Raw genomic sequence first — 27743 nt, 5'->3', positions numbered from 1 at the left:
CAGGTTGTGAGATATCAGTCTGCTGGTCTCCTTCCCTCCCCCTGCCAAGTTCTTCTGTATCCATCAGGGATTGTGACACCCAAATCCAAAGCAGAATTACCAATAATACTGCCAAAAAATAGGATGAGAAAAATAAAAAAGACAGAAAAACAAGAGAGAGAGAGGACAAAGCTTAGCACCCTCTAGGAAAGAGAGGGGGCTTCCCAGGCGGCCCCTGTGGGAAAAAAACCCGCCTGCCAATGCAGGAGACTTAAGAGTTGCCGGTTCGATCCCTGGGTCTGGAAGATCCCCTGGAGGAGGGCGTGGAAACACCACTCCAGTACTCTTGCCTGGGAAATCCCATGGACAGAGGAACCGGGCGGGCTACAGTCCGTGGGGTCGCAGAGTCAGACACGACCGAAGCGACTTAGCACGCACGCACGCACGCACGCACGCACGCCCGCACGGGAAAGAGGGGATACGACAGGTATACAGAACGTCTCCGAAAAGAAGGAATACACAGAGAACAGGGCTGAGGTGGGAATGGGGGATTTTCCTGAGCTGGAATTCAGAATGGTGTGGAGATCGTTTCCTGCAGAACACAATAACTGTACAACGCAGACCCCAACCCAACCCGACAAAATGCGTCTCTTCCAAAGGCGGCAGACGTCATCAACACGTAAAAAATTTAAAAATGGTAAAAAACACCCACGGCAGATTCATGTTGATGTATGGCAAAACCAATACAGTATTGTAAAGGAATTAGCCTCTAATTAAAATAAATAAATTTAAATTTTAAAAGAATGGTAAAAAAAAAAAAGTATATCAAAAGAACCAACAAAGAGCGACTCAAAACTCTCTCCCTACATATTAAGTACCAAAGACCTTAGAGCCAAGTTCCTAAGCTCTTGAGGAAACAGCTTACGATCCGAGAATTTTCTGCCCCACGATCCGAGAATTTTTTCACTTGTCATTCAGGGAAAGGGACAAGGAGAGATCATTTCAGGACACAAAGGAGATTGGGAGCACACCGTCCATGGAAACGAAAGTACACGAACCACCCACGTACCAATAAACCTGAGCTCAAGAACGGAAAAGTAGAAACGAAAAGAGTCGTGCCAAGTCAAAAACCTTGTCACAGAAGAAGCACCACACGCGTCTTATTTATATGCTCATAAACCTTCACAGAAATATACAAACAATTGTGGAAAATCAACGTAACACAAGGCCATTTAGTAAGAATTCAGATGCAAAATTCTACGGAACACCCATGATCCCTGAGCCTCAGGAAGAGTGAGGAAATACAAGAACACTGAAAAGTGAAGCTCTGTTAATGATGGTGACGACAGAAGTGCAGTCTTTAAAATATGAAGGGAACCTTCAGGAAAAAGACCACAAGGATCAGAAGCATTCTAGAATTCTAAGGAAAGAACGACATCAAAAAAAAAAAAAAACCCAGCATATGTGGGGGAATGGGAACATAAACACACAGACATGAAACTGTAACAGTGAAAGTAATACATGCAAAAACACGGCAGAATTATAATTGTATACACATATAAGCTATTACGTGTGCCGGTACCTCAGCTGTGTGCTGTGACCCCACGGACTGCAGCCCGCCAGGCTCCTCTGTCCACAGAATTCTCCAGGCAAGAATACTGGAAGGGGTTGCCATCCCCTTCTCCACGGGGATCTTCCCGACCCAGGAATTGAACTCAGGTCTCCTGAATCTGCAGGCAGATTCTTTACCATCTGAGCCACCAGGGAAGCCCATATAAACTATTGCTGCTAAGTCGCTTCAGTCATGTCCAACTCTGTGCGACCCCATAGACGCCAGCCCACCAGGCTCCCCCGTCCCTGGGATTCTCCAGGCAAGAACACTGGAGTGGGTTGCCATTTCCTTCTCCAATGCATGAAAGTGAAAAGTGAAAGTGAAGTCGCTCAGCCATGTCCGACTCTAGTGACCCCATGGACTTCGGCCCACCAGGCTCCTCCATCCATGGGAGTTTCCAGGCAAGAGTACTGGAGTGGGGTGCCATTGCCTTCTCCTACATTAGGATTAAAAACCCTGAAGTTCATCTATTTAAAGTCACAGATAAGAAAGTTCATATATAATTTCCTATTTCACCTAATAGGCAAATAAACACAAAACTAATGAGAACATTTTGATATTTGGCAAAACTAATACAATTTTGTAAATTTTAAAAATAAAAAAAAAACTAATGACAATAAAATATACAGATTCATAGGAATATTTTCAATATTAATGGCACAAATTGCTAATCTCCTTACAAAGGGTCAAGCTTCAAGCATCCCACTAAAGATAATGAGCCAAGGAAAACTATACAATTCACTGATACCTTTTGGAACAATAAAATTTGAGCCAAGAAGAGTTTACCCACCAAGAACCTGAACACACTGCCACCCTGATCGAGAGCTTCCAGAGTCCAGAACTGTGAGAAATAAATTCGTTGTTAGGACCCTCCAGCGGTGTCTTCTTATGGGAGCCCAAGCTAAGATAGATGTTCAAATATCTTTAAATAAGCTGCTGCTAAGTCACTTCAGTCGTGTCCGACTCTGTGCGACCCCATAGATGGCAGCCCACCAGGCTCCCCCATCCCTGGGATTCTCCAGGCAAGAACACTGGAGTGGGTTGCCATTTCCTTCTCCAATGCATGAAAGTGAAAAGTGAAAGTGAAGTCACTCAGTTGAGTCCAACTCTTAGCAACCCCATGGACTGCAGCCCACAAGGCTCCTCCGTCCATGGGATTTTCCAGGCAAGAGTACTGGAGTGGAGTGCCATTGCCTTCTCTGATAAGGTAAGAATATTCAAAAAAATCATAGGAACATGCTGTCAAATTTTGTACAGCAAAGAATAAGTGCCTAGGCTTCCTTGGTGGCTCAGAATTCTGGGAGGCTCAGAATCTGCCAGCCAGTACAGGAGACACGGGTTCGATCCCTGGTCCGGGAAGATCCCACATGCTGCAGATCACCTAAGACCGTGGTGCCACAGCCACTGAGCCTGTGCTCTAGAATGCGCTCCACGGTAAGAGAAGCTACCGCAGTGAGAATCCCACACACGGCCACTAGAGTGACCACGACTCACCGAAACTAGAGGAAAAAAAAAGCCCACATGGCACTGAAGATCCAGGGCAGCCAGAAATAAGAAAATCAAACAAAATAATAAATCTTTGAAAAAATAGCTTTTAAAAAGGTTCCGTAGCTAAATTTTAAACAATTTAATCTCAATATTATTAACCAAAATAAAGAGGTATTTCTCATCTATCAAATTCAAGAAGCATGAATAAAAGTGAATGACCAGGGAGTGAGAGAGACCATGCAAACAAGCCCATACATATTCTACAGTCAGGACTTTAGTCAGGCTTTCATTAGTATGTTCTTTAGTTGAAACTGGTAAAATACATAAAAAATAACTACTTGGCTAGAGACGGATAGGAAGATTCATGATCCAGAACTATCTTATTTAGAGAGAAAGAACTGTGCAATAAATGTTATCAGGACAACTGGATAGCTATCTCAGTAAAATACAAGATTCAGAGGTTTACAGCACATCAAACACTAACTTGAATCCTGAACGCCTTGGAGAATTTAATTAAAAACACAAAATATCAAGGAGAAAGCACAGATGGGTGTCTGATGTCTTCACGGTGAAGGATTTTTCGTCTTCCAACTAGTGGAGGAAAGATTCATTTCCTATTCCAATGATACATAGTAATTGTAAATATATGTATTTGTGTGTGTGTGTTTACTCGCTCAGTTGTCTCCAACTCTTTGTGACCCCATGGACTGTAGCCCGCCAGGCTCCTCTGTCAGTGGGATTCTCCAGGCCAGAATACTGGGGTGGGTGGCCTTTCCCTTCTCCAGGGGATTTTCCCAACCCAAGGATTGAACCCAGGTCTCCCGCACTGCAGGTGGATTCTCTCCCAGCTGAGCCACCAGGGAAGTCCACATATATGTATAATTATATATAAATCTGGCCAAATCCTTTGGCCACCTGAATGGAACTGCCAACTCACTGGAAAAGACTGTGATGCTGGGAAAGATTGAGGGCAGAAGGAGAAGGGGACGACAGAGGATGAGATGGTTGGATGGCATCACTGACTTGATGCACATGAATTTGAGCAAACTCCGGGAGTTGGTGATGGACAGGGAGGCCTGGTGTGCTGCAGTCCATGGGGTTGCAGAGAGTCAGACAGGACTGAGTGACTGAACAATAACAACCATGTTAATCAGGTCAGAAGATTTTACAAACTTATAAAGGTTTCTTTATTTTTTTTATTCCCTTCGAGAATCAGCACATCTAGCAACATTACCGGTCATATTTCTTACAAATCTGAATTCCACTCTTTTAAACATTTGAGCCAACTGTCTGCCCCTATATCCGTGTTTACATATTTTTACTCAAAACAACATGTGAACTCCTCCTAAGTAGCAAGTGTCTTAGTCATCTGGGTCTACACTATAGGACACAGCTTTGTAAATAATAGGTGATTTTTATTTAGGTTTAGGAAAAAAAAAAAAAACGCTGTATCATATAAGTCCACTACATATAAACCTTCAAGCTGCAATCTTTGAAAGATGGGAACATGCGTTCGAGTGTCCAGTTACATCAGTTAGTTTACATGTCTGGCCTACATTGTCACAGGCGTGTACCCTCTACGTCTGGTTGTGCTTTACTATACGATTCTATATCGTCATTGTCGTTGCTGTTCAGTCGCTCGGTCATGTCAGACTCTCTGTGACCCCACGGACTGCAGCACGCCAGGCCTCCCTGTCCATCACCAACTCCCAGAGTTTACTCAAACTCATGTCCATCGAGTCGGTGATGCCATCCAACCATCTTATCCTCCGTCAACCCCTTCTCCTCCCACCTTCCATCTTCCCCAGCTTCAGACTCTTTAACAATGAGTCAGCTCTTCGCATAAGATGGCCAAGTATTGGAGCTTCAGCTTCAGCATCAGTCCTTCCAGTGAATATTCAGGACTGATCTCCTTGAGGCAGTACTGTAGAGAGGCCAGTAATACGGAATCTTTATTCCAAGCCCAGGATGTCTGAAAGTGCGTGTAAAACCAGCGGTGATGGAGCTGGTAGTACTGTACTATGCTTTTTCACGGTGCTGTGCTGTAAGATTAAAAACTTTTTTATTTAGTTTCTCTGTTTGTTTTTTATGTTTTAAATATTTGTGTGAAAAGTAGGGCTTCCCTGGTGGCTCAGACAGTAAAGAATCTGCCTGCAACAGATTGTCATTGTTGTTGCTGTTCAGTCGCTCAGTTGTGTCCGACTCTTTGTGACCCCATGGACTGAAGCACGCCAGGCCTCCCAGTCCATCACCAACTCCCGGAGGTCTCCTGGGTTTGATCCCTGGGTCGAGAAGATCCGCTGGAGAAGAGAATGGCAACCCACTCCAGTCTTCTTGCCTGGAGAATCCCATGGATAGGGGAGTCTGGGGGGCTACAGTCCACGGGGCCACAAAGAGTCAGACACGATTGAGTGACTAACATTTTGACTTTCATTACAAACTTATTCCAATGCAGTACTACATAGCTGATTATGTTAGGTGGGTACCTAGGCTAACTTTGCTGCAGTTAAAAACCAGAACTGGACTTATGGACTTGTTGCTCCCAGGTCCTGCATCCTTCTTTTCTCAGGACCACCCTTCCTCTGTACCATAAACATTTCATCACATTTTCTTGAACTCTCCTGAAATAAAATTCACACCCCAGTTCAATGCCTGGGTCGGGAAGATCCGCTGGAGAAGGGATAGGCTACCCACTCCACTATTCTTGGGCTTCCCTGGTGGCTCTGCTGATAAAGAATCCACCTGCAATGCAGGAGACCTGGGTTCCATCCCTGGGTTGGGAAGATCCCCTGGAGAAAGGAAAGGCTACCCACTCCAGTGTTCTGGCCTGGAGAATTCCATGGACTGTAGAGTCCATGAGGTCACAAAGAGTTGGACACGATGCAGCAAGTTTCACTTTCACAGATATTATTATCAGTTTTATAGGAAACAATGGCCATTGCAATATAAAGCATAAAGCAAGATACTATAATTTGTTATGATTCTGTTTTTTACATGTAAATATTTGGGCACAGTGACACCAGAATGCAGAATGAGGTTGCATGCTTGTTCCTATTTCTAAAGAACAACTTAGATATAGAAGGTGTAAGATACTGTTCAAATGAATAATGATACTTTTGAAAAAAATTGATATTCTGAAATCAGATGAGTCTGGTGCATCGTTATAAATCTACCATAAATACATGATATCAGGAGCAGCTGATACACGAGTTATCTACTCACAACTCAAGATAACAAGGGGCATTGTCAAAAACGAAGAGATTTTTCTCAAGCACTGCACAAGGACGCCCAGGGATAGTCTTGGCAAAAGAAAGTAAAATATTTCTTTGAACCACCTGCAGGGCTGCGTGCCTGCAATCCTCAATACATGGCAGAACCACAAACAGCAAGCCTTGGGTATCTACGTACCATAAAGTCAGCTGTGGGCTTTGGAGAGTCATATACAAGTGGACCCTGTGGGTCATTCAGAAGTCGTATGCGCCTGAGGCCCTTGTCTATGGAGCCTCTCAGTGGCTGTGGAATTCCCCCAAGGACCGTGGCAACTAAACCATGACGTACTGCGTGCTAAGTCTCTTCAGTCGTGTCCCACTCTTTTCGACCCCGTGGACTGTGGACCACCAGGCCCCTCTGTCCATGGGGACTCTCCAGGCAAGAATACTGGAGTGGGTTGCCATGCCCTTCTCCAAAGCATGACCCCTACCCTCCAAATTTCACCCCCACCTTGGGAAGCAGTGGTCTCCCACAGGAAAACCCAAGATTCTCTTTCCACCCATTTCTAGCCTCTCTGAGCATCACCTTTGAGCACTACTTCAGAATGCTGCTACTTTTCCTGATCTTTCTGTTTATCTGTACCTTTCTGAAACACAATCTGTTCACATTCTTCACTTTTCCCCCCTTCTCTTTAATCCTTCATCCACCCCTGTGTCTACCTTTGTATGGATATTTAATAACATTTGCCAAGGGACTCTGTTTTTAGTAACACACATAGGTACATTTCCTCAGCAAGAAATAGATGATTTTTTTTAAGATTTTATTTTTTTCACGTAGACCATTTTTTAAAGACTTTATTGAATCTGTTACAATATCATCTCTGTTTTCCGTTTCAGTTTTTTGGCCGTGACGAATGTAGTATCTCAGGTCCTGACCAGGGATCGAACCCACATCCTCTGCATCGGAGGGCAAAAGCTTAACCACTGCCCCTCCAGGGAAGTCCCTATAGGTTGTATTTTTATTATGCAAGTTAATAGGAATTAACTCTGGGAGATGCTGAAGGACAGGGAGGTCTGACATGCTGCAGTCCATGGGGTTGCAAAGAGTCGGACACAAGTGAGCGACTGAACGACAAAACAAATTTAGTGGGAAATGTTTTGCGAGAATTCAAGGAAATTCAGCCAAAGAAAACTTAGATATAAACTGTTACACCGATCTATTTCCCTTATTTAATGTGAAATGGCGTTAAACAAAGATACGTGTTTCAAATCTTAAGTGTGACAATACACAAGTGAATACTTCTATATGTCAGGATGGCCAGAACACTCAATCATCACATTACAGAAGTTAAATGCAATTGAAAGCACTGGCGTTTCGTGTTCTCCTTGCAGAAGGCACTCAGCACCTCCGATGAATGAACGTGTTCTCATTCATCCGAGAAGCAGGCTGCTGCTGTTATGACTGGCCTGGGGGTGTCAGTTCTGGGGGGAATGGAAATTTGATAATAAGCTCTGATGGTATTGATGCTGTACTGGGTAGCTCGAAGCCTGGGTTTCAAAAGCTCCTATTCAGGGGCGGTCGTGGCCACGGATAACATTTCAGGGCGGAAGGAACTCATGTGTGTCCCCATTGATGTGGTGTTGACAAGACTTCTCATCTTCTCCGGACCCTCGAATGAGCCCTCACAGAAGGCTTGGAATGAAGGCAAATGCCTCTAGCATTTAAACTTTATTAGGAATGCTTATCTGCATGATGACAGATGCCGCCTGGGGCTCTCGTAGCCCAAACTGTTGCTCTACCGCGAGCTTTGGAGACAGCAATTTCAACTTAATTCAGTTCATTTCAGTGTACATTTACTGAGCACTTTCCATGCGCAAAGTTTCCAGAAATGCACAAAAAGACATAAAAGGATCGTGCCCGTTGTTCCTTATGAGGTGGTACTTAGTTATTAACCATCAAAGAATTGTCCCTCGTCGGGATCAAAGAAATAAGAGTCCTTTCCAGCATGAGCTCGTCACTTATTTGAGGAACCTCCCTGGCAATCCAGTGGCTAACACCCCAAGCTCACAATGCAGGTGGCCTGGGTTCGATCCCTGGTCAGGGAACTAGACCCCATGTGTTGCAACTAAATACCCTGCACGCTACAGCAAAGACCTCGCACGGCCAAGTAAATAAATAAATGTGAAAAACAAACAAACTGATCGTGTTCTTGTCAGGACTGAAAACTGGCCATTGTCGTCTGCTTCTTTTAGGATGAGGTCCCTGGCCACTGCAGTCACTGACCCTCCATGCCCCGTTGAAAGGAGTTCAGGGTGGAGGTGAGGAATTGAGCCATCTGTGCTCTGGAAAGACTAGCAGACCAGGTCTGCAGATAGTTAGATATTTTCAGGAAACGATTTTTTTTTTTTGTTAAACATGTTGGGGACTGGGCCGGGCCACCTAGTTTTTTTTTTTTTTAACTTTTGTCCTGTTAAGTATTTGTTTCTATTAATATTTTTTTAAATGCATTTATTTTTAATTGATTGATGACTGCTTTACAATATTGGTTTGATTTCGGTCATACATCAACATGAATTAATCAGAGATGTAGGTATGTCCCCTCCCTCTTGAATCTCCCTCCCACCTCCCGCCCATTCCTACAGATTATTACAGAGAATTAGTGGAGAAGGAAAGGGCAACCCACTCCAGTATTCCTGCCTGGAGAACCTCAGGGACAGAGGAGCCTGGAGGGCTACAGTCCATGGGGTCGCAAAGAGTCAGACACGACTGAAGCAACTTAGGACGCACAGAGAATTAGAATTCTAATTTGAATTAGAATTATTACAGAGCCCCACTTTGACTCCTGAGTCAGAGAGCAAATTCCCATTGGCTATCTATTTACATATCTTAGTGCGTACGCATCCATGCTATTCGATTTATCTCACGCTCTCCCTCTTTAGGAAGTGGCAACCCACTCCAGTATTCTTGCCTGGAGAATCCCATGGACAGAGGAGCCTGTAGGGCTACAGTCCACGGGATCACAAAGAGTCGGACACGACTGAGTGACTGATAGTTTCCCTTAACCCCCCTCTTTATCCGTAACTCAGTGGCTACCTAGTTTCTATAATGAAGCTTTGTTTCTAGTATTTATTGATTTATTTCTTTTGGCCGTGTGGCATATGGGACCTTAGTTTCCAACCAGGAATGAATGCATGTCCCCTGCTGCGGAAGTGCAGAGTCTTAGCCGCTGTACTACCAGGGACCTCCCTGGGAAAAGGCTTAACATGCCCAGTTTCTTGCATCATCTCATATCTAGCAAGGCCCTAAAATCCCTGATGGAGTTAGCAGCTCCTTGCGACTACCAGCAACCCTCTGTGACCAGCGACCACCTTCTGCCAAACGTGTGTGCTTCATTGCACAGATCCCCCTTCACTACAATCACGTTCTGCCAAGATACACCGTGACCTCCGCCCGCCCTCTCGGGAGCAGCTCCTCAGAGCCACCTGAGAGGCTGTATCCCAGGCCACAGTCCTCATTGTGCCTCCAATAAAACTTAACTCAACTCTCTCGTTGTGCATTTTTTTTTCTAGTCAACGCATATATTCTCCTTCGTTCATAAATCCAGTTTAGCAGAAAGTTATATTCAATCCACCCAAAGCCAGCCTCATACCCTTATCTACTGAGTTTCCATGATCACCTCGGACACCTGAGGAAGGAACCCTGAACATCAGGAATCTTAGAACAAAGTGAAATTCCTTGTCCCCGTGAAGCTGCTCCTGTTGCTAATTTCCACTACTCTCATATCTGCTGATGGTTTTTCTTCCATTTTCATCTTCAGGGCTCTTGTGTTTTCTTTTTTTTTTTTTTAATTCTTAAGTCTCTACCACGTTGTCATCTTCTGTAGCCATCAGATTGGCTTTTCCTCACTTTCTTTCATGTTTCTTTGATTTGTGAACCATTTTAACACTAGCCTAACCCCAAAGATTTCTTCACGAGGGTACTAGAGGTACATGTGACAAATAACTTGAAAAGCATTTCCCATTTTTTCCCCTCTACTGAGCAAACAATTGAGTAAGAGCAACCTTCAAAGCCAAGTAAATGTTTCCAAAATAAATGCTCGCTTTGCCAGAAAATATTTGTGAAGGTATTTCAATAGCTGTAATAAAGCAAATACTTGCATAATGGGTGAACAACACATCAGAAATATTTTCGCATTCCTTTTGTGAGCACCTGTGGTTACTCAAGCTTCATTTCTGACCTGTCCAAGGACTCAAGAGATACGATGGGAAAGTATTTGTTCATTCCTCCCTACCGCACACGGTGAACGCAGTAAAAAATATTTCGTCTGCCAAGAGGATTTTTGTAGGGAACACACACCCATTTCAAATTATGTGCAGTTCCTTGCAGTTCAGTCCTCCCAGTGGCAAGCTGACAGAAGAGGACTGAAAAAGAAGTAAAACTTGGCACCACTGAAAAGCAATTACAGCAGGTCTCGATTTGATGGTGAAGCGCCCTGGGGAAACACATTCCCACCAAAGTTCTCATCCGGAATGGGCGCTGAGCTTCCTCGGCGGTCACCACCAGCACAGAGGCAGTCTGGTGAACGCAGGATCAGAGAATGCATCCTTCCGTGTGACGAGAAATTCTATCAAAGTCTACTCGGGGAAACCGTGACTGGCCTAACTGACATGAAAAAGGTGGATTTGTTGTTTAAATGCTGATGAAATTTAGCAAAAAATAAACGTCATCCCCATAACACCTCTCTCTATATATAGATATAGATATATTATGGGGTAAAAACGTATCTGCAGAAATACTTAAAATTGTAATGTGTTAATATATGTTGATACTTTAACATATTTTAATTTTAATGCTGCTGACCTCGCTATGGCTCAGTGCGTAGGGAATCTGCCTACAATACAGGAAGTGCAGGCAGACATGAGTTCAATCCCCGGATCAGGAAGATCCCCTGGAGGAGGGCATGGCAACCCATTCTGGTATTCTTGCCTGAAGAATCCTATGGACAGAGGAGCCTAGTGGGCTGCAGTCCATGGGGTCACAGAGAGTCAGACACAACTGAGCAACTGAGGACACCCTGAGAACACACATTAATTTTAATATATATTCATTTTAATATTTTATATATTGATATTATAGTTTAATATATTGTTATTGTATTGTAAAGATACATCTCTAGAAATACTTAAAATTTAACCTTATCTGGTCTACTTTCTTCTTGAAACTTATACTTAAAAGTCCCTACACTTAATAATGGAAATGCTGAAAATTCTACTTGAATAAAAGTTTGAATTATAAGTCTATAACCCCACCTATAGTTCCTAAATGACAAAGTATAAAAATTACATAACAACTCTATGCGGAGAAGGCAATGGCACCCCACTCCAATACTCCTGCCTGGAAAATCCCATGGATCGAGGAGCCCGGTGGGCTGCAGTCCATGGGGTCACTAAGAGTCTGGCACGACTGAGCGACTTCACTTTCACTGTTCACTTTCATTCATTGGAGAAGGAAATGGCAACCCACTCCAGTGTTCTTGCCTGGAGAATCCCAGGGACGGGGGAGCCTGGTGGGCTGCCGTCTATGGGGTCGCACAGAGTCGGACGCGACTGAAGCGACTTAGCAGCAACAACTCTATGATCTGCTTCAGGAGTTCTCAAGCAGAGAACAAAGTTTCTTTGTCCATGCTTCTGTTACCCAGAAAGGGACAGTTGCAGCATTTGGAGCTATTTCTGGTTGTCAGAACTGGGAGGAACATCTGGATCCAGTGGGCAGGGGCCATGGAAGCTGCTAAATGGCCTGTAAGTTACAGACCGGACCCACTATAGACACACAGCCAAAGAAATAAGAGACGCAGATTGTAGTGAACAAACACATGGATACCAAGGTGGCGAGGGATGGTGATAGGCTAAAATGGGAGATGGGACTGACATATACATGCTATTGATACTATGTTTAAAATATATCCCTGGTCAAGGAAGATCCCCTGTGTAGGAAATGGCAACTTCCTTCAGTATTCCCGCCTGGGAAATCCATGGACCGAGAAGCCCGGTGGGCTACAGTCCATGGGGCTGCAGACTCAGACACACACACACAAAATAGGTGAGTGATGAGAACCCACTGTACAGCTCAGGGACCTCTATCTACTCAGTGCCCTGGGGTGGCCTCGATGGGAAGGAGATCCAAAAAAAAAGAGCGGATATATGTGTACATATAGCTGATTCACTCTGCTGGACAGCAGCAACTAACACAGCATTGGAAAGCAACTGAAATCCAATAAAAAGTAAATTAAAAAAAAACACAATTATCGAGCCTAAATGATCATAATGCTAAAGGCGAGAAACCGTGGTTTACTTTCAGCATCTATCCTTTCTCGATAAATATAACCTAAGACATGAGAAAATATACTCTTTAAATTAAATATTATGTATTCTGAGGGTCTGTCCAGAAACACAAGTAAACTAGACATGGAATAGGAAATAGTCTTCTGGAAAGTAAAATTCCTTAAATCCCCGTTTCCAAATTATGATTTCCTATTTTCCTAAAGGAGCACTTAGGAAGTTCTTACTCCAAAAACGCCTCAGCTTGATGAATTTTCCAGAAAAAAAAAGATTCAAACCTTAAGTGAAACTAAATCAGAAACATTCAACTTTTGTTCGGTTTTTTAATAAGCAACATGGACAAGATTAAAGGTGACGTGTGCGTGACAAGAGTAAGCACTCATTCTGCCTTCTAGATATTAGGGTACTTGTCAAAGGAAGGAACTGATGTTTCTCATCTCCAAAACTCTGATAGTGTGATTTCATGACAGACTCTAATCCTGGTTGCCGGCTGAGCTAGCATCAAGGAAAGAGCTCACCTTCTTTAAAGCTTAAAGTGTTAAAATTGAGGACCACCTTAGCTCAGTTGGTAAAGAATCCACCTGTAACGCAGGAGACCCTGCTTCGATTCCTGGGTCGAGAAGATCCGCTGGAGGAGGGATACGCTATCCATTCCAGCATTCTTGGGCTTCCCTGGTGGCTCAGCTGGTAAAGAATCCGCCTGCAATGCGTGAGACCTGGGTTTGATCACTGGGTGGGGAAGATCCCCTGGAGGAGGGAAAGGCTACCCACTCCAGTGTTCTGGCCTGGAGAATCCCATGGACTGTATGCAGAGTCAGACATGACTGACCGACTTTCACTTCACTTTAGTCAAAGCGTCAGCAGCTATGGAAACGCTCAAAACACTATGGTCTACAACTAAATACAATGACAAGAACAGAGCGTTATTTCTGTGCTGCCCTTCTGGCGAAGACGGGCAGCCCACACAGGTTCACGAGGAAATTACCAGGTAAACTGAGGGGTATTCCACACAACGACTGGCTTGTAAACTTCTACTGTGCCAAGATTCGGAATGTCAAAGCGGGCTTCCCTGGTGGTCCAGTGGTTGGCAGTCTGCCTTGGAATGCAGGGGACACTGGTTCGATCCCTGGTCTGGGAAGATGCCACATGCCTCGGGGCTGCTAAGGCCGTGCTGAGCCACAGCTTCTGAGACCCGCACTCTAGGGCCCGAGAAACACAACTACAGAAACCTGTGCTCCGTAACAAGCGAGGCCTCTGCAATCAGAAGCCTGCTCAGCAGAACCAGAGGACAGCCCCTACCTATCCTAGAGGAAGCCCAAGACCCAGCCCCTACCCGCTGTAACGAGAGGAAGCCCAAGACCCAGCCAAAAATAAAAAAGTAAATAAAGTAAAAGAAACAAAAAAGATCTGGCCCTAACAAGGCTCAGGGGATGCTTGTATTATGTTAAATTGCTCAGTCGTGTCCAACTCTTTACGACCCCATGGACTGCAGCACGCCCAGCTCCTCTCTCCGTGGGATTCTCCAGGCAAGAATACTGGAGTGGGTTGCCATGCCCTCCTCCAGGAGATTTTCCCAACCCAGGGATCGAAACCCAGGTCTCCTTCATTGCAGGCTGATTCTTTTACTGCTGAGCCGCCAGGGAACCGTGAGTTCTATATGTTGAGGCAGGTCTGAAAAAAAAAAGAAAAGAGAGAAAAGGAGAGTAAATGGGAAAAAAATGGAAAAAGGAGATAAAAAGAGGGCCTCCGCCCAGTTCTCAGAACCTCAGCGTTCTAACTGTTCTTCCCTCCACTGTGGTCGGGCAGGCCAAGTCAGATCTGCATTTGAATTTCAGCACAGGAGGCTGAAAACGACAAGCATTCTTTTTTTCTCTTGAAGTGGAAATCCAAGCCGGTAACAATATTCCCACTTCGGTCTTGCCAAAGGGACAGACTCCAAGGCTTCAGGCGTACGATTAAGTTCTTCAGTCCTGTGAGGTGCTACAGAGCGAACCACTTGCCAAGACATGGAGTCTTCCAGCGGACGGGAGAAAAGCCCTAATGCCTGATACACGGCGGGGACTGGAGCGACTGCCTGAGAACCACAGGAGCATCAAGACGCCCTCTCCAGCATCTTGTGCTAGAGACCGGCAGTTTACTGACCTTGAGCGTGACTCACTAACACTTTTGACTTGTCAATTTTGTAACAATCATAATAAATGAATCCCAGAAAGCTGAAACAGTATTTTACCATCTGGATGCCTTTTTAAAAAACATACACTAAAACTAAGAAACCGATATTCTAAGTTCAAACTATATATATATATTTTTTTTTTTTTTCAAAATATAAACGGTTAATCTGAAAAGAGCCTGATGCTGGGAAAGATTGAAGGCGGGAGAAGGGGACAGCAGCTGATGAGGTGGTTGGGTGGCATCACTGACTCAATGGACATGAGTCTGAGTAGACTCCGGGAGTCGGTGATGGACAGGGAAGCCTGGCGTGCTGCAGTCCATGGGGTCGCAAAGAGTCGGACACGACTGAGCGACTGAACTGAGCTGAGACATTTAATAAATGGAGACAAGCAACGTTATAGAAAATTGAAACTCCATCTAACCATCACATTTGTGACAATCATGCTATCCCTATATTTTTTCCCCAGAGAAATTTGCTTTTAACTTTTATTATAAATTTGTTCTTTTGTATTGGGGTATGCACTGGAGAAGGAAATGGCAACCCACTCCAGTGTTCTTGCCTGGAGAATCCCACGGACGGGGGAGCCTGGTGGGCTGATGTCTATGGGGTCGCACAGAGTCAGACACGACTGAAGCGACTTAGCAGCAGCAGCAGCAGGAGCAGCATATAGCCAACTAACAATTTTGTGACTGTTTCAAGGTGAATACAGAGAAGGGACTCATCCATACATATATATATATGTATCCATTTTTAATAAAGAACTGAGATCAGTTGCTAGTATAATTTCCACAAACAAACATTCCTGTCGCCACAGTAGGGAAAATAACGTTTTTTAATCAAGTTAGGAAGCCTGGTATTAAGCTTACCAGAGGGCAGGGCAAAGGCTAGCCATCCAAGCAGAGATGGGTCTTTTACACTGTAGCACACTGCCCCCTGCAGGTCGTTCATTTCAGAGTCAACATTTTCAGCCATCTCCATTCTCTGTGTGACATTTGGTTACTTAGTAAAGTCAGAGATAGGTGCAAAGAGTCCGACACGACTGAGAGACTGAACTGAACTGAACTGAATGTCTGCTGCTGCTGCTGCTAAGTCGCTTCAGTCGTGTCTGACTCTGTGCAACCCCATAGACGGCCAGCCCACCAGGCTCCCCCGTCCCTGGGATTCTCCAGGCAAGAACACTGGAGTGGGTTGCCATTTCCTTCTCCAATGCATGAAAGTGAAAAGCGAAAGTGAAGTCGCTCAGTTGTGTCCGACCCTCAGCCACCCCATGGACTCCTAGGATATTTCATTTTGAAATCACACTATGCTTGGAACATTAGTTCAGATTACAAACAATGGGCAGAAATAAACCTTTCGTTTCTTCTCCAGAAGGAAATATTAAACCACATGATAAAAAATTTCCACAGAGGAAAGCTGTTTGCCAACCATGTATAACAGATATAAATCTCCTTTAAAGCAATAAAAAAATACAAACTAAAGTTCACCACTACATGCCACGTCTCTTCATTTCGCAATGATGAAATGAATCCCCAGAAAACAAATTAAAAGACATCATAGTGTGTTCATCATAGTGTATTTCTGCATATTTGGTTTTGCTTTAAAATGTCAGTTTGACTTGATATATGGCAAAACCAATACAATATTGTAAAGTTAAAAATAAAATAATAAAAAAAATAATAAATAAAAAAATTTTTAAATGTCAGTTTGAAAAGAAAGTGAAAGTGTTAGTTGCTCAGTCGTATCCCAGTCTTTGCGACCCTATGGACTGCAGCCCACCAGGCTCCTCTGTCCATGGGAGTCTCCAGGCAAGAACAGTGGAGTGGGTTGCCATTTACTCCTCCAGGGGATCTTTGCAACCCAGTGATCGCACCCTGTGTTGCAGGCAGATTCTTAACCACCTGAGCCACCAGGATATTGGTTTATCTAATCCCAACATTCTATTTGTGGTACATAAAATAATTCCACAAATCTAGTGTATTCTGAGTAAGCACACTTCAATTCCAAAAGGGGGGAGGGGATAAGAAATTAAAAACTAAAATGTCAAGATATTAAATGTAAACATAGATATTTTGTCTATCCAATTGACAATTTAAAAAAAATAGATGAGCATCCAAAGACTTCTCCTATCAACACAGGTGGAAGGGAGGGAGAAGACCCAAGATGGGGGTCGATGGAGAGGGCTGAACAGACCAGGCTCTGGCACAGCCCGAGGGAATCAGGGAGGCAACTGGGGAGCAGGGAGCCTTAGAGAGTCGTCCTGTGTCATGCTGGCTGGCAGGGCTGTGTCTCCTCCCACCTCAAGCGCTCTTTAAATGTGGGTCACCCCAGCAGAGACAAAGCCTTGAGCAGAGGGACGCCCTGCGGCTGAAGCCACTCCTAACTGACCGAGTCCTTGGGCCTAGAGAAGAAAACAAGGGTCTCAAATGCCCTTGCTGAGTCATCTCACTTCGGGGAAAACCAAACCCAACTTTAAGTTCCACCCTGATGTCCCCGCCAGTTGCATCTACCTGGAACTTACCATCCCCTGCCCAGAAACCTCCTACCCCCTGTTCAACGACAAAGGCCATCTCAACTAAAGACTGCCCAAAACATCCCACTTGACTACCATTTCCCTTATTGCTTCCACAAACCTCCCTTTAAACATGAAGCCTCCCTGATCCCTCTCGCGCTCAGCCTGGTCATTAGATTCACTGTCGCCCCTCCTTGCCTGAATGAAGGTCATCCACCTCCATTGACGTCGTCTCTCCTTCTTTTCTGCCTCAGCCCGAACTATACCATACACTAACCGTGCCCCACGCACGCACCCACCCACGCTGGGCACCTGGAAGGGGCAGCCCAGTCCACCTCTCTTCTCCGTCCCTGTTCAGGGATCCTGTCCGTCTCTTCTAGACCCTGACTTCTGCTCTAGGAGGGGAATTCAGCTCTAAGTCAGGAGGAGAAACCTCGGCTCCCAGCAGCGCATCTCACGCTAGACACCCCCCACCCCGCCACCTGACCCCTGAACCTCAGGGGTCACCTGTGCTGGTCGCTTGGCTTCCCTGATGGAGCCACACACGTCCTTCTCGCCGAGGCCAGAGCGCAGAAGGCGACACTCTGGTGCATGCAGCCTCGAGGCAGCTCTTCCCTGGAGAACACAGCATCAGCCACCGCTATGAAGTGAAACCAAAAAACACCAAGTGCTCCGTTTTCAGGGACAACCAGCCTAGAGGGACAGCCTGCTGACCAAACAGCCTTTCAGGATCCTTGCGCAGGAAAAGCCAGACAAGGGAAGAGACTGAAATGCTGAGGATTTTCATTCTGCTGGTAAACTCAAAACATAAAAACGAGAAGAAGGACTTGGGGAGAGTAAAAAAAAAAAAAAAAAATCCAGGTGACCCTCTCAGGAAGATGGCTAACCCTGTGGCATCCCAATAAAAAAATTCATGAGGGACTTGTGGGCCAAGTGGATAAAAACCCCCGCTGTAACGACTCTGGGTGAGCCTCCCCACCAGGCAGCTGATCTTGCAAAGACCATCACGAAAGCCTCACTTCTCGCTGCACTTGGTGTCTCCCAAGTCCATTCCTTGGGCCGGTGGGCTTCATCGCCCGCGTCATTAAACAAGGACTGTCAGCATGTATGTGTCTCCTTGGACAATTCATTTCCAAGGGTTAGACAAGAGCCCACTCTCGGGGGCCCGAGGGGTGGGGGTTCCCTCTTCCTGCAACAAGACCTTCCCGCCTCGAGTCGGGCTTTCAGGACCCAGGTCATCTTGCTGCAAGGGAAAGGCGAGTTCTGAGTCCCTGTTGGAACTGTTTCCTTGACTTGCTTTTCGTTGCTTTTTGTTATTATAATCATACATAAACGGCCTGCCTCAGAGCATCCTGCCCCTCTGCCTGGCCCTTAAACTAAAGCAAGCACGTTTGTTCAGAGCCCTGTCCACCTGGGGACAGCAGGAAGGAAGGAATTAACACACTCTCCTGCCCCGAGGCTTGCCATTGCAGGACACATTTGCAAGATCAATGGCCTTTTTCCTTGGTTTCCTCACCTCCCGCTTTCTTCTCATCCATGAAAGAACCTGGCACTCAGAACCCCGATAAGATGGTTACTCTGAGACACTACCCTGCCATTTCTTTGGTCAGTCTGCTCTCTGAGTAAAGCCGTATTCCTCGCCTCAACAGCTCGTCTCTGATTCACCGAGAAAGTGAGCTTGGACCTGGTAACCGTCTCCTCAGACACACGGTCCCACATTCAATCTCTGACCCCGTCTACCACATCCTGATTCCCTGCTGCTGCTGCTGCTAAGTCGCTTCAGTCGTGTCCGACTCTGTGCGACCTCACAAAGGAAATCAGCCCTGAATATTCAGTGGAAGGACTGATGCTGAAGCTGCAATACTTTGGCCACCTGATGTGAAGACCTGATACATTGGAAAAGACCCTGATGCTGGGAAAGATTGAAGGCGGGAGGAGAAGGGGACGACAGAGGATGAGATGGTTGGATGGCATCACTGACTCAATGGACCTGCGTTTGGGTGAACTCTGGGAGTTGGTCATGGACAGGGAGGCCTGGCGTGCTGCAGTCCATGGGGTCGCAAAGAGTCAGACACGACTGAGGGACTGAATGAGAGCCATACCCTGAAGGACAGCAGCCCATCTTCCCAGCCTCATGGTCCTTAATTCTCAGTCATTAATTTATCTTCTTCTCTGGCACCGATGTATCGTCCGGCTTCCATCTGATGCGGGGCCAGGCTTTAGCTTCTTATTCCCGAGTGTGTCTATTCTTAGATTCTGGCCCTGACACTGCGTTCCATTTTCGCTCATAGAAACGGGGCCACGGACGCACAATTCCACAGCAGCCAGCAGCAGGGGGCGCACTCTGTAAAGGATTATCTATGTGAACCTTTGGTGCCGTTTTTTTCAGAACACAGCCCAGTAGCGTCTTTCCCGAATAAAAACATCTCCAAGTCCATCACAGGCTTCCCAGGGGCCACTAGTAGTGAAGAACCTGCCTGCCAATGCAGGAGACATAAGAGACCCGGGTTCGATCCCTAGGTGGGGAAGATCCCCTGGAGGAGGGCATGGCAACCCACTCCAGTATCCTTGCCTGGAGACTCCCATGGACACAGGAGCCTCCTGGGCTACAGTCTCTGGGGTTACAGAAAGTCAGACACGTGCTCACACACGAAGTCCATCAGAGGCTCAGAGACGCTCTTTAGTATTGAGGGTTGGTCTTGGAGAGAAAGAAAGGAACGTCACCAGTGATCTCCATCAGGACAAATTGCTATCTAATATTTGACTGCTGGAAATGCTATACAACTTATAAATCATTCACATGATTGCACAAGATAAAGAAATCATTCATATGATAAAGAAACACCACCACATTTAATTACTGTTATCTCCACAGCCATCATAAAAAAAATCAATAAACAGGCTACTAGTGTGGAAAAAAAAGAGAGAAGCTTTCTGAAGGTCATTCTCTGAGAGCATATTTTTTAAACAGGAAAGACGGGAAACTGCCTCTCTGCTAAGTTTTACAAGTTTTCCATTTCCTCTGCTTTTTCTCTTAGGTGGCTGGTACGGCTTATAAAACCTTCGAGAAATTTGAAATATTGAGGTGTCTTCCCTGAGAAAAATGCAGCCATGCACAGGCACATGTGGTCTGCAGATGCTCACGACCTCCCTAAAGACCATGCACAGATTTGGGAAGATCTCTGTGGGTTTTAGAATTTGGTGGCCAAGGTGAAGTGGAACACGCATTACGACGTCTGGGTTCAAAACCTGGGCGGTGACTACTTACAACCAGGATAGCTTTATGCAAAGCCACACCCTCAGGGACACTTGGTCAGCTCTAGCATGAATATAATTATTTTATGGAATTACACTTTACACAGGGTTTATGGGCATCACACGATGCCACCAAGAAGGGAAATCTCTGCACAGAGCTGGCCTACTTTAAAAAAAAAAAAAGACTCAGACTAACAATAATGTTATTGATATTACACTTCTCACTGTGACTTTCTACAGATTGTTGCCTTTCTCCAACTTTTCTATGCTTCTTGACTCGATCAATCAATTCCCAAAACAGTTATTCCTTTCTCATAAAACCAGCGAAGTGTCTACCTGAAAGATTTTCCCGCATTACAATTTGGTTTAAAAACTCTAGTAACTATTCACGTTGTATTTAGGCACTGGTGTGCCTAAAAATACAGAAAATTTGAATGCATAGCCTTGATGGGCCATGTCAGGGCTATGTGTGTGCTAAGTCACTTCTGTCCTGCCTAACTCTTTGTGACCCCATGGACTGTAGCCTGCCAGGCTCCTCTGTCCATGGGATTCTCCTGGCAAGAATACTGGAGTGGGTAGTCATACCATCCCCTCCAGGAAATCTTCCCAACCTAGGGATCGAACCTAGGTCTCCTGCGTTGCAGGCAGATTCTTTACCATCTGAGCCACCGTGGAAACCCATACTCCATTTATAGCTATTAAAAAAATACTAGCTATATTTCTTGTGCTGGACAGTATCTCCTTGTAGCTCATTATTTTATACACAGTACACTGTACTTCTTACGCCCCTCCCCTTGTCTTGCTGTGTTTTCGACAGCGGGAACAGCAGGATCATCCTGCAGAAGGCTGAGGACATCAAGCCTGGGTGTGTTCCAGCACGCCCTCACCAAATTACCACAATCTCATTCTGAAACCTCTCTAGACTGTCTCTAACCTCAATGCAAGTAAGATGCCTTTGCAAGCTTTACTCTGTTGGACTGATGGAAATATGATTAATGAAACAGGATTTGCGGGCGTTTAGAGAACTCTGCAAATCTACAAGCAATAGAAGAGAGAGAGAGTGAGACAGAGAGACCATGTTAAAAAAAAACATACACGGTATTAGGGCAAGAGAGAGAGAGAAACAGAGAGGTTTCACATTAACGCCGGGATCTGAGAGCCTCCGGAGTCAGGAGAAAGCACTTGAGCAGTTATTGACTCTTGAGCGTTCTCTTGTTTGCCAGACCTCGCTCTGCTGAGACAGGTCCTCTACACTCAAGTCCCCGAGCTGCATTTCATGATTTAAGACACGACTTGAGAAGCGAGGCTTGGCGTCCGTGACGTCTCAGGCCCTGAAATCAGTCTTCTGATGCACAGAGGAGATTTCTATCACAGGAAGAAAAGTGACCTGCATTGCAGAGAAGGCGTTCCAAGCTCCAGATGTCCGTTTTCAGCTTTGTATCGCTGTCACTATGTTCGGGGAAGAGCCCCAAGCGAAGGTGACGGGTAGCAGACCACCCTTTTAATGAAGGTTCTCTGGGGCACCAGGACTTTGAGAGGGTGTGGGAGAGACTGTCCCTGGCGGGGCAAAGAGAAAGATGGGTTAGAGGGTCTGGGATCTTTTTACTCCTGATCTTAAGTTTAAAAAGGCTCGAACATAATAGAAGAGGTTAAGAAGAACCCTGGAAGGAACAGTTTGCCTATTAAATCCTTGCCATGACCAGTTTCACATACTCAATTATCTCACTTTGGTATAATGTGAGTCTATTTGTCACTTCCACAATGGAGCATCTACATTCTCTATATTTGAAAGGATGTTTGCAAAAAGTCCTTGCATGTAGCCATTTCTGTGTGTGTGTGTGTGTGTGTGTGTGTGTGTGTGTGTGTGTGTTTCTATCTCTTAATAGAGCTTCTAATCAATGGTTCATAAGCTGCAAGTCCCCAAAGATTCAGGCAAATGTGGTTCAGCCCTTCTCAGTTACAAACAGATGGTTGCCACCAGCTCAGAGCTTTGCTAGCTCGAGAACAGGTTTTGAAAAGTCTAAGTCTGTTACTTACAGGGAAAACTGAAACTGTTAGTTACTCGTCATGCCCGACTCTTTGTGCTCCATGGACCGTAGCCCGCCAGGCTCCTCTGTCCATGGGATTTTCCAGACAAGAGTACTGGAGTGGGTTGCCATTCCCTTCTCCAGGGGATCATCCCGACCCAGGGATCAAACTCCGGTCGCCTACATTGAAGGCAGATTCTTTACCATCTGAGCTACCAGGGAAGTCTGCCCAGGAATGATTTCAACATCCGTAACAAGTGGGTTGGTAACTGGGAATGAAAAATTGAACACAAGTTGCTTTTTCCTTGGCTGTGAACAACGAGCAGCAAGCCCAGAATACCATCTCTAAAAACAGACATTTTGTTTAAGAGGCAGCAACATCAACTCCATTTTCTTCCCCCTAAAACATCGCTTCCAGTCAAGGTTTGGGGGAGGAAATTATTCAATAATGTGTATTTAAGTGAGTAGGGCCTCCCAGCTGGCTCAGTGGTAAAGAATCCACTGGCCAATGCAAGAGACATGGGTTCGATCCGTGGGTCTCGAAGATCCCCTGGAGGAGGAAACGGCAACCCACTGCAGTGTTCTTGTCTGGGGGAACTCCCATGGGCTAAGGCTCCCGGCGGCCTATAGTCCATGGGGTTGCAAAAGGGTTGGACATGATGAGAAACTAAACAATGACCAGCACCCCAAAACTCAGGGCAGGCGAGCAGTGAGTGTGGCCTGTCCGCTACAGCTCCATCCCAGCTAAGAAACAGGAAGCGCTGCAGGCGTCCAGGGCAGACACCTGGCAGGCAGCAGGAGAGGTCCGGGAGAGAGAGGGGACTGCTGAGAATAAGAGGTCCCCCACATTTCTCTGCATCCCCTTGGAAACTGGCCATAGGCCACCTCCTGAAAGCTCCCCAGAGAGGCCCCAACCCACAGGAAAGCTCCGTGAAGCCACACAAGCGTGAGTCCCTCTGTCCCATGTGACTCCTGTCACCCCGTGGACTGTAGCCACCAGGCTCCTCTGTCCAGGGGAGTCTCCAGGCAAGAATGCCAGAGAGGGTTGACACGCCCTCCTCCAGGGGATCTTCCCGACCCAGGGATGGAACTCCGGTCTCCTGCATTGCAGGATGATTTAATGCACCAGATCTGACAGGGATCCCTCTCTGAATAAGCTAGGGGAGACCCTTGCATCTTGGCCACGGAGTCATTTCAGATGCTGTTAACACCCTCTGAGAAAACAGAGCAATTCCTCACGGGGGCTCACCTCTTTGCTCTGCAATTCTTCTTCCCACACGCATGCTGGGGAGTGTGGGAGCTCTGGGTGGGGGTCCCCTCGGCCCTCTGTCTCTCCCCCTCTGGGTGGGGATCCCCTCACCTCTCTGTCTCTCCCCCTCTGGGTCGGAGTCCCCCACCCCTCTGTCTCTCCCCCTCTGGGTGGGGGTCCCCCCGCCCCTCTGTCTCTCGCCCTCCCCTCTGTCTCTCCCACTCCAGGTGGGGGTCCCCCCAGCCCTCTCTGTCTCTGCCCCTCCGGGTGGGGGTCTCCCCAGCCCTCTGTCTCTCCCCCTCCGGATGGGGTCCCCCCGGCCCTCTGTCTATCCCCCTCCGGGTGGGGGTCCCCCTCCCCTCTGTCTCTCTCCCTCCAGGTGGGGGTCCCCTCGCCCTCTGTCTCTCCTCTCCGGGTGGGGGTCCCCCCGCCCCTCTGTCTCTCCCCTTCTTCAGGGTAGGGGTCCCCCCGCCTGTCTCTCCCTCCGTGTGGGGGTCCCCTATCCCCTCTGTCTTTCCCCCTCTGTCCCTCCGGGTGGGGATCCCCCCGCCCCTCTGTCTCTCCCTCTGGGAGGGAGTCCCCCAGGCCCTCTGTCTCTCCCTCTCCGGGTGGGGGACCCATGAGGGATCCGCTCGCCCCTCTGTGTCTCCCTCTCTTGGTGGGAGTCCCCTCGCCCCTCTGTCTCTCCCTCTGGGTGGGGGTCCGATGAGGGATCCCCCGCCCCTCTGTGTCTCCCCCTCTGGGTGGGGGTCCCCCCGCCCCTCTGTCTCTCCCTCCAGGTGGGGGTTCTCTCGCCCCTCTGTCTCTCCCCATCCGGGTGGGGGTCCCCTCGCCGTCTGTCTCTCCCCCTCTGTCCCTCCGTGTGGGGGTCCTCTCGCCCCTCTGTCTCTCCCCCTCTGGGTGGGGGTCCCCCCGCCCCTCTGTCTCTCCCCGTCCGAATGGAGGTTCCCTCGCCCCTCTGTCTCTCCCCGTCCGAATGGAGGTTCCCTCGCCCCTCTGTCTCTCCCCGTCCGGGTGGGGATCCGCTCATCCCTCTGTCTCTCCCCCTCCAGGTGGGGGTCCCCCACCCCTGTCTCTCTATCTGGGTGAGGGTCCCCCCGCCCCTCTGTCTCTCCCCCTCATACCTAGAGGTGCACTAGAGATCTTCTGGTGAGTGCAGTCTCCACAAATCCATTTTTCTGGTGACTGACAGGTATTGGAATCCCAATAAAACCGACTGCCATTCTTTTCTCCCATCTAAGAATTTTTTTTTTTTTTGACATGGACCACTTTTAAAGTCTTTCTGAATCTGTTACAATACTGCTTCTGTGTTCTGGTTTGGATTTTTGGCCCCGGGGCATGTGGACTCCTCGCTCCCCGCTCAGGGATGGAAGCTGCATCTCCCACAGTGGAAGGCGAAGTCTTCACTAGAGGACCAGCCGGGAAGTCCCTCCCCTGCCCCCAGACTCTTCACCCTGCGAGTCACTGCTGGTCCTTAGTCACAGCCCTTAGCATGAATGCATGCCATCCAGGACACGCTGAGCTTGTCACAGCACCCCCTGGCATCTTGCATAAAGTGCTTCTTCAGTCGCTCAATCGTGTCCGACTCTTTGCAACCCCATGAACCTCAGCACGCCAGGCCTCCCTGTCCATCAGAAACTCCCGGAGTTTACTCTAACTCATGTCCATCGAGTCAGTGATGCCATCCAGCCATCTCCTCCGTCATCCCCTTCTCCTCCTGCCTTCAATCTCTCCCAGCATCAGGGTCTTTTCCAATGACCAACTTATTTTCACCAAAATGATGTCGACTGAAAAATGAGTCACAACCTGGGAGTTGAGAGTTTTTTTGTTGTTTGTTTGGTGGGAATGTCAGGATCTTTTCCAAAGAGTCGGCTCTTCGCATCGGGTGGCCAAAGGATTGGAGCCAAGGATGTTTTCAAGCAGTGTGCTTTGCCGTGTGAGCAACCTGCCTTCACACACTCGCACTGGGGCTTATTGGAGGGAATCCCTTTGCTCTGGGAGCCTCTTCCTACCCCACAGTGGTAGGTGGGTTCCACTCCCTTCCCTTTCTCACTAACAACTCCCAGGCCACCCTAGTCAGTGGTGCTGGGACCCACCCCCCCCACCCCAGCTTTTCCCAACGCACCCCCTCCCACTGTCCCAGCCTGGACCCCTGGCCTCAGAAGCCTGTTCCGGGACTCCATTTCTGCACACCCCTCACCCTCAGAGGACCCCTGGGGGAATTCCGGGGTGAGAGGACCATAGCAGCTCAGGGACGCCCTTCCGGCCCCGGGGAACCTGGGGAATAAGCTCCCACTCCCCCACCCTGCCCCGCCCCCGGCCCTGAGGAAGCCTCAGGGAGTTTGTCCTCAGGTTCTTATGCAGGCGTTTCTGGTTCCCAGCCGTAAAAGGATTACTGTGGGGCTGCAGCAAAGGAACGAAAGAAAGGAGTCCTGCTGCGACCGACAAGGAAGACAGGGAATGGGAAGAAAGGCTGCGCGTCTCCCGTGCTCCGGTTTCCGTCTTTGTAAACACAGGTTCGATCCCTGGGTCAGGAAGATGCCCTGGAGGAGGGCATGGCAACCCACTCCAGGATTCTTGCCTGGAGACTCCCATGGACAGAGGGGCCTGGCGGGCTACAGTCCGTGGGGTTGAAGGAGGAAACAGACAGAGCTGGACTCCGTCTTAGGCCAGGATTCCAAGATTAGGCTACACGCACGGTCTCCCTCCCAATGGACTCTGAACTTTGCGCCCTGGTGTGTCTATGGAAATGGCATATCAATGGAAAACCAGACCCTCCAATAAAAAAGCCTCAGGACTTGGACTCTCAGTCGCCTAAAAGAATATGCTAATTATCTCTGTAACAGAACAAAGTCATAAATTCCATTCTATTTATCAGGATATGACCACAGGCCTATTGATAAATGTCCTCTGTTTAACTAGCTAGGCTTACGACATATGAATCTTGGGATAACTTTGATTGTATCTTTCTTTTCCTTTGTTCAGACTAGTTTCAGGGAATTTGGGGAGGTGGATTTGGGCACGTACACTTAGGGTATATCAGGTTTTCACAAAAACTGGTCAGGGTCCTTGGCTAAGAGGAGACTCTGCCTTGGGCCGGCCGGTGTAATCAACTGCACGCCACGATCTGCATTGTCCTTCTGAGTGAACAGAAATTGTTTCCCGGAATGCATGGCTGCAACCCAGTGACAAGGACCCAGCACAGACGCACATAATTAAGTCACCAATTAAAAAAAAAAAAATAGGTAAAGCTGAAAGAGTGAGATTTCCTTCTGAGTAACAACCCTGTTCACCCCAACTTTCAAAATGTTTCTAGAAGCGCTGAGCATTCTCCCTCCTCCCACAACTAAACAAGCAGCTGTCATGTGAGTCCAGGGAGCCGAGCCCGGAAGCCAGCAAAAGTGGCTTTGCGGGTGATACTGGGTGAGTGAGAAGGGGTGATGTGCAAGCTGCCTTGCTCCTTGGTCGGTGTGCAAAACACAAACTTTTATTGCCTATACAAACCGCACAATCGTAAGTCATAGTTTGACTTCCAAATACACAATATTGAAATCAAACAAATGCAGCTGAGTTATTTACTACTTTCAAGGCTACCGTGGCTTATAACAGATGCTTGCAAATGGACCAGGAACATGACTTCCACTTACAATTTGGATTCAAAGGCACCACACAACTTCAAATTAATTTCTAAATAGACTATTGGGATGTAACTTCTTTGTAAACTAATTTGTATTAACTTTCTTTTATTTATTTTGTATTTAATTATTTTGCAGTATTTCTCTTGCAAAGGAGGAGGAGAGAAGGGAGGGAGAAAAGTGAGGAGGAAGAGGAGAAGAGAAAGAAGGGAAAACAACAGCAACAGCACAATTTGCCAAGCATCGTGCTGACCAACCGCCCTTGAGG

The 27743-nt window shown here is 47.1% G+C and overlaps 1 protein-coding gene across 23 annotated transcripts in view; it reads right to left on the bottom strand.

Moving 5' to 3' along the window:
- Positions 1–27743, bottom strand: part of LOC147339722 (uncharacterized) — a 496256-nt gene that overhangs the window by 432108 nt on the left and 36405 nt on the right. Inside the window, exons 3-5 of one of the 23 annotated variants that reach the window (XR_015158986.1) lie at positions 21660–22121; positions 19412–19653; positions 12937–14298 (exon numbers count right to left, since the gene is read on the bottom strand). The exons of 18 other annotated variants lie outside the window; for them this stretch is intronic. The gene's annotated coding sequence lies outside the window, so the exon portion shown is untranslated. Of the gene's footprint in view, positions 1–11376; positions 14299–16798; positions 19654–21659; positions 22122–27743 lie in introns of those variants that run through there. 4 more of the 23 variants (XR_015158992.1, XR_015159005.1, XR_015159000.1 and 1 more) reach the window with 4 other exon arrangements.

This window comes from Bos grunniens, chromosome X (genome assembly GCF_055505025.1).
Source record: "Bos grunniens cultivar Pamir isolate PY7600 chromosome X, Bosgru_T2T1.0, whole genome shotgun sequence".
Taxonomy (NCBI): Eukaryota; Metazoa; Chordata; class Mammalia; order Artiodactyla; family Bovidae; genus Bos; species Bos grunniens.
Note: the sequence above shows the minus strand (reverse complement) of the source record. Positions and strands in the feature narration are given on the sequence as shown.